An 8,333-nucleotide genomic window follows, 5' to 3' on the forward strand; every position below is an offset into this window, starting at 1 on the left:
CCCTACATTTGAACCCTAAAGTTCAAAGTGGGGATCCAGCCTTGACAAGGGGCTTGGGGGGATTTTGGGGAAACAGGAACTCCAAGTGGTCCTTTTCCTGAATCTTTGTCTAACTCACTTGGTGGTGGCAGTGATACCGTCCAAGGGCAAGGAAGAATTTGTACCTTGGGGAAGTTTTTAACCTAAGCTGGTAGAAATAAGCGTAGGGGGTCTTTCATGCGGGTCCCCACATCTGTGCCCCAGAGTTCAGAGTGGGGAGGGAACCCTGACAGTTCTGGTGTCCACATTTTTAAAAGGATGCTAAAAAATGAGAGAGGTGCAAAAGAAAGTCACAAAAATGATTCAAGGGCTGGAGAAAATACCTTATAATTAAAGACTAAGGGCTTGTCTACATGGTGCATTAGTGTGCTCCAGCATGTTACACACTAATTGTCTGTGTAGACCCTGCTGGTGCACACTGAAAGTTTCCTAGTGTGCGTTCATGTAGTCCTGTTTCAAACAGTACTATGTCAGAATGCCCTAGGTAATTTTTAGTGCATGCCAGAAGGTCCACAAGGACAGTTAGGGCGTGGCATACTAGTGCACACTAGAATGTACACCCCAGCTGATGCGCACTAATGCACATGTAGACAAGCCCTTAAAGAGCTCCATCGGTTTAGCGTATGAAAAAAAAAGATTAAGAGGTGACTTGATTACAGTGTATAACTACCTACCTGGGGAGTAAATTCTGGGTACTAAAGGGCTCTTTAATATAGCAGAGAAAGATATAACAAGAACAAATGGCTAAAAGCTGAACCCAGACAAATTCAAATTAAAATATTTTTAACAGTGAAGATGATCAACCACTGGAACAACCTACCAAAGAAAGTGATGGATTCCCCATCTTTTGATATGTTCGGATGAAGTCTGGATGCCTGTCTGGAAGATATGCTTTAGCCAAGCACAAGTTCTTGGGCTCAATACAGGGGTAATTAGGGTGAAATTTAACATCCTGTGATATACAGGAGGTCAGACTAGATCATCTGTTGCTATCTTCCATCCTTAAATTCTAGAATGCTAGGAATATGGGCCCTACACTGGGTCTAAGTAAACTATGGTTTTAAATTGAGTTGGAATATTAGCATGAGCAATAGGCTCAAAACATGTGACCAAAAAAATAAGATCATGAGAACGAAGAGTTGTATGTGTTATATGTGAAGTGACCCTGGAAATACCAGCATTATTTTATTGATGGTCTCAGCTGAAGTAATAGAAATATAGAAAACATGGCTGATAGGACTAAACTCTGCACCTTGTGCCCAAAGATTCCCTTTTTGGTCTTTGGCTAAAGTCCAACAACTAGCAATAACATTGTTTGTTATTGTGTATAAAAAGCAAGACTTCCAGAAGTTTTTTTGTCAGAGCTTTTTCCTTACCCCTTTGTAGTTACACCATGATGGGAAGGAATATCCTGAACCTGATTCTGTTGTGAGTATTTTGGCCAATGCTTGTACGTGTATTGCTGTTAAGATATAAAATATATGCTTGTACTAGTATTTTGGATGTAATTAACACCAAGTGGCCTTTGGACTAATAAAGAAATACTTGTGTGGAAGCTGAGTCATGGTTAACCTTAATAAACTTAGAAGGGAAATTATTTCCAACAGCTTGACTGGCCCAGGAATGCCCCCTATGTCTCGGAGGGAGGGGGAGAGAGGTAGGTAACACGGAGGCATCTACACTGGCTTTATGCCACCCAAGATTTCCTTACATCAGAGGAACACCCAGCTGCCCCGATAAGGTACTTCTCCTTACCCTTGGGAACTATGGATCGGAATCTAGCTTGTTGTGTACAAAGGAGGAGTAAGAATTTGACATTGACTGAATGCATGGGGTAAAAGGTAAAGGGAAAATTCCAAGACGACTCCTATTTTGCAGGACTCAGTGATAGGGAGAATGGTGGTGTGTTCAATAGTGACAGAAAACATTGGTGCGGGGGGGGGGTAGAGAGGATTTTGAAAGAATGCTAAGGAGCTCCGTTTTCAGTTGATGGTGAGAAATTGAAGAATGTTGTCAGAGAGGTTGAAATGAGCACTTGGATAAGGAGAGAGGAAGGGAGATAACCAGAAGTGGAAAGGTAGATTTTTTCCATTGGTACTCAGAGCCATGCTAGCAGGAAAGGTCACTTAGAGATAGGGTGTACAGAAAGAAGAGGAGAGGGCCAAGGACAGAACTGCGTAGGACCCCCTCAGAAAGTGAGAGAGGGACAGAGCAGCATCTATCAAAAGAGATGATAAAGAAGCAGGAAAAATGGGAGGATACTGCACAAAAATCCAGGGAGGACAAGTTGTCAAGGAAGAAGTGATCAACAATGTTACAAGCAGCAAAGAAATGTTCCAGCACTCCTTTGAAAAGGGAAAACTGTCTAGTTACTGTTTGAAAACCAGTACAACTGTACTTCTGAACAAAGATAAAAATCCAGAAGTCTGTAGATCATTCTGACCGATCTCATTAATTAAGCTAGACAATAAAATACTGGCAAAATCAGCTCTCTCTGATCCTACCACTATCAAATCATACTGACCAATGTAGCTTTACTCCAGGGAGAGCAACAAATCATAACATTTGGTGAATACTAAACATCATCGCATAATACAAATGATTAACAGCATCCTTCTGGCATTAGATTCAGGGAAAACTTTTGATAGGATTTTTAGGCTTATTTTTCTGTAGTATTGGAGAACTTTAATTTTGCACATCAATTTATAACCTCCATAAACTGTTATAAATCATAAAATAATATAATATATGGAGATATACCTATCTCATAGAACTGGAAGGGACCTTGAAAGGTCATCAAGTCCAGTCCCCTGCCTTCACTAGCAGGACCAATTTTTTTTTGCCCCAGATCCCTAAATAGCCCCCTCAAGGATTGAACTCACAACCCTGGGTTTAGCAGGCTAATGCTCAAACCACCATCCTACAGCTCCTTTATCTGAACCAGTGCCAAGCAGGGATTTTCTACTTAAGGAGCAGCACAAAGCAAAAGTGCCCCTTTATCACTTCTTCTGTTTTCTCTAGGTGTTGAACCGCTTGCAATAGCTGTCAGAGATTCTCCAGAGAGTCAGGGCATAACAATCCATGATAAAGAATGCAAAATTTCTTTTTCTGGATGGCATCTGCCTTATCTGATTGAAACATAAGCCTCTCTTCAATTCCTTAAAGAAATCTTAGAAGTCTCATTTAGTTTTCATGTTACAGGAGTGGGTGGGTGAGATTCTGTGGCCTGTGTTGTGCAGGAGGTCAGACTAGATGATCATAATGGTCCCTTCTGACCTTAAAGTCTATGAGTCTAAATCAGAGACAAACCAGTGAGACTGTTCAATTTTCCTTGTTGATGTTTCTGTGAGGGATTCAAATACCTCACCTATTTACACTAACAATGCTAAACTCGTAACCCCTTTTATATACCTTAAAATATGGCATCTCTCACCATTATCTATGTTAGGCCCAGCATACATGACAAAAGTGAATGTCCTTGCTCGAGTGTTGCACTTCTCAAAAGTCCACCTAGTATTTATATCCACTTAGTACGATAGCATGGAGGCCAAAAACAAGATGTTGAGGCTTTAAAGACAGAAAACAACTAGAAATTCTATAACTGGACAGCTGTAATTCAATATGTTTGGAACAAGATTACTTTTTACAGAAACTCAAAGCAACAGCCCCACTTGCCAAAGCCCGGAAGCAGCATATTTATCTCTTTTTATTCCTTTCAGCCTGATTTATGGCAAAGACAATTTGCTCTCTCGGGAGATCAGACAACATCCTACCCCAGAGAACCACACTGCAAATATGGAGAAAGAAACTTTTCTCCCTCAAGAGACCAAACAACATCCTATCCTAGCAGACTACTCTAAAAATATGGAAAAAGAAAAACAGGTACCTTGGTGTAATGCCAAAATTCTCACCAACTTCCTGGATAGTCAGGCTCCCATGTTTTCCTGCAGGACAGAATGACACTAACTTTAAAAGATGTTTATATTAAAAGACTATCAACAATTGGAGACTCAGAGCACAACACTACTAAATTTTGAACAGCTCAGAATTAAATTAAATCTACTTTCTTGAGTGTTCTATATGTACTTGCAAATTAGACACTTCCTAGATACAGTTACTAAAGAAAAAACTGCACTATTGGCAAACCAAACAAACCACCACTCAGAGGGTGCCTAACCCAAATAAATTTCTATTTTTACTGTACAAGTTCTTCACTGAAAAACACTTCACAAATGTACACTTTAAATTCTACACCCTGGATTTGAGCTCTTCAGATTCCTTTTAAAGATAATCAATGGCAAAAAGCACTTGGTTACCGCTCTGAAGCCTGTTTCGAGCATTTACAAGTAAATGCAGTACTTTGTGCTACAGAAATGTTGCTATTTGCCTTCCATTTTGAAAAAAAAATTACATTTATCTACATTTTAAATGCTCCAAATAGACATTACAAATCACTCTCACTCATATATTGTTTATTGAGTTGTCATTACATGTGCTGGTTTTGGGCACGGATTCCCCATTTCATGATTCAAGTTGGCAATTGACTCAGAGTTTGATTTCCATTTATTTTAAGGCCCCTTTACTCTGCTCTCTGGTGGCATGAAAGGACCTGAAATTTGGTGTACATTATATTTACATTCATTTTAAGGCCCCTTTGCTGTACCAAAGTGGTATAATGAGTAACAGACTGTCATAATTTAACCCTTTTTTATACTTAGGGGAGTTGAACCATAGGACCAACTCCCCAACATTGACTTAAGAGTATTAATTAAGAGCAATTAAGAATAAATGTCTATGATGTGCAAAAGCTTATCCTTGCTCAACTGACTGTATCAAGAAAATTCATATTACAGATGTGGCAACAAAAAGTTGAAGTACTTTAAACTACTAAAATCAGCCCATCAGATCAGCAATATCAATAAAAACTACTGTAAACTATGGCATGAATAGATAATGCCCCTGTGCCCCTGTAAATGATAAATCAATTGACTACCAACTCTAGAGATAGCCAACTTATGTTTAAATTATTCAATTTGTTGCCCAGATCTGTTGGTCAGGAGATGGAAGGATAGGGTTTCTGGGACAAGTGAAGTGTTTGAGGAGATGGCACTCAGCAACACATGAGCAGGGGCAAAAGAATCAGATATTGAGGGTGAACCAAGGTTGGTAGTTTGGTGAAACAAACTTTGCGTGGGAGAGAGGAAGACCTTGTCTACATGTGAAAGTTGCACTGGTTTAACTATAGGTCTGATTTCAAACTGATTTAGTTAAACCAGTGCAAACACCTATTGGGGACACATTTATTTGGTTTAAGATTGACTGAGTTCAGCTGAGCTTTAAATTGATTAGGAAACAGTGTAAGCTAACCTGAAATAAGTCACTCATAAACTGAATTAAAAAGAGTGTCTGCACAAGGATCTGTACTGGTTTAAACTAAATTGGTTTAAAACCAGGTTTAAGTTAAATCTCTGCAATTTTCTCATATAGACAAGGCAGAACAAAAAAGTCATGGATGGAAGAGAGATAGGAATGGAGGGATTCAACAAAAAAGTCAGTGGAAGAGAGGGAGGTGAGAGATGTCACAGACAATGATGGATTAAAAGTTATGGAAAGGTTTGGTGGAGGCAGGTTGGTGTTGATGAAGGAGATGAGGTGATGGGCAGACAGAAAGCAGAGAAAGTGCAGGGTTTAAGGGAAGACAAGATCAAGCAAGTGGCTGTTTTGGTGAGGAAGAGACCTGATTCAAGTTTAAAAATCAAAAGGAAAGGGGGTGAGGAGGCAGGAGACAATGGGTCAAAAGAGACATCAATATGGAAATTGAAGTCACCGAAGATAGAGCTGTGGGATGGTGGGATAAAGAAGAGTGAGAGAACAAGGTGTAAGGATTAAAGAGGAAGGAAGTTGAGGAGGAGTTGGGGAAGAGGGTAGACAACAGCTAAATGGAGTAGGAGATGATAGTAGACTCAATGGAGTGTTGTTCAAAAGAGGCAGAGGAGTGGGAAGGGGGTTGAGGTAAGTTTAGTTGGAAGAGGTAGGAGAAGGAGAGAAAAGGCACAGCACAGTTCTTTGGGGACAATTTGAGGCACAGGGCATCAGAAAAGAAGGGGCCTGCCAGGGGACACAGTAGCTGCAGAGGCAGTCTCAGATAGGGAGTGAAAGGAGATTGAAAGAAACAGCATGTAATCAACCACAAGTGAGTGCCAAGGCTTTTTGATAATCATAGCAAACAAAACATACTGAGTTATTACAACCTGCCTGTTATGTGTGCAAAATACCATATGGAGATTGAGATGGCAAACAGATTGTACTACTAAATCAACAACATCCTACAGATATTTAATAAAAACTTAATCACTCCCAGTAGGCACAGGATGTCTTCGTCAATACAAGACAGAAAAATGTGTTGATCTCTGGGGAAAAAAGAAAAGCCACTCATGTCTCTCAGTAGCAGCAAGCCATGTGAGTTTAGGAGTGACACAAGGACTCGTAGTTCTACGATCAGAGGACAATACATGCTGCCGAGGCAATCTACTTGATTTAAGGTTGTTAGAAGTCTTTGACGAACTAGTCTCATGCTTTACAAAGTACTCAGCACCTGCAGGAACAGAATTTAGGGAGTTTTAATGAGTGCTCTGCAGGGCCGGCTCTAGGATTTTTGCCGCCCAAAGCAAAAACAATTTTGGCCGCCCCCCCCCCCCGTTTTTTAATTACCCCACCCCCGGCCCCGCCTCAACTCCGCCCCTTCCCCAAATCCCCAGCTCTGCCTCCTCCCCCCAGGCTCTCAAGCCTGGGAGGGAGGGGGGGGGGAGCAGCGGCGGCGAAACGAGTGTTTCGCGAGCCGCGGCCGCTCGGGATCTCCCCCTCCCTCCCAGGTTTGAGAGCCTGGGAGGGAGGGGGAGACTCCGAGTGGCCGCGGCGCGGGTGCTGCTTCTCCCCCTTCCTCCCAGGCTCCCAAGCCTGGGAGGGAGGGGGAGCAGCGGCACGCGAGCAGCAGCGGAGGTGAGCTAGGGCGGCCGGGGCACATTTTTAGGGGCGGCATTCTGGCGCCGGCCATGCCGCCCCTAAAAATGTGCCGCCCCAAGCACCAGCTTGTTTTGCTGGTGCCTAGAGCCGGCCCTGGTGCTCTGTCGATGTCCATGCAGTGTGTCCATGTTAAATAAAACTCATGGTGCACTGATTCAAGGAGCTCCCATAACTCAGAACATGATGAATGGTAGGAGCAGAAGGGAAAGGAGACAGGTTAAGCTGCACCATTCTTCAAAAAATAAAATTCTGTCATTTAATCCTGAAAGTAGAATTAATACAAGGTGCACACTCTGGGCCAAATTCTGGGCTGAGTTACCCTGGTGTAAATTGGGAATAACTAAAGAACAGAATTTGGTGTGGTGAATATAGACTCTTTACTTTTTACAATATTGTGCGAAACTAATTACAATAAGAATTAGTAGCAATTAATCTTTTCAGTATCTGGTGTACTAAGAGAGAGAGTTCACCTGAAGAAAACTCTTCTGATTTTCCAATAAACAAACTGGATTCAGAAACTGTCATCTTTTCCCCCAGGAAATAATAGCCATTCTCCAACTGGAAGGACATAAGGCAGAATTATTTTCTCAAAGTACGCTGGTGTAAATCTGGAATAACTTAATTGACGTTAATGCTGGAGAAAAGTTAGTCATCCCAGCTTATTGAAATGCAATAAACACATAACCCGACAATGCCATTTCTGCTAGATCACTTTACAGAGTAGAAATGCACTTGAGCCCCATGTGTAAAAAGGGATAATACTGCTTAGCTTACAGGAATGTCATTAGAGGACTGATTAGTTAATATTTATAAAGGGTTCTGAAGAAAAAAAGCAGTTATAAATGCTAAATATTATTTACTTACTGAGAGCTCCAACTAGCAAGGTTAAGAAAGACATTCAGCACGTAAACAATCTTATAACTTGCTACGTCCTCCATAGTATTTTTTAAGGCTCTCTGAGGTCACATGCTTTTGCTCCCCTGGATGTGCCTATACTGGGCTGAAGGAGCGGGGTTGGGCTGGGGCTGAAAAAGGGATAGGTTTTTTGTTTGTTTGTTTTTTTGAGGGAGATGGTTTTCTGATCCCAAATGAGGTCACTCTGGAAACTGAAGAAGAGCCTGTTAGAAAGGGAGAATGGATACAAAGTAGGGAAAAAAAGAAAAGAGAAAAATCAGAACCAGATGATGATGATGATGATGATATCAGCAAAAAAGCCAAACCTAAGGAAAGAAATAAACCAAAATGTTGTAACTTTAAGATCCCCAGCCAAA

The sequence above is a fragment of the Terrapene carolina genome, unplaced genomic scaffold, assembly GCF_002925995.2.
Source record: "Terrapene carolina triunguis isolate 2854851 unplaced genomic scaffold, T_m_triunguis-2.0 Scaffold58, whole genome shotgun sequence".
Lineage (NCBI taxonomy): Eukaryota > Metazoa > Chordata > Testudines > Emydidae > Terrapene > Terrapene triunguis.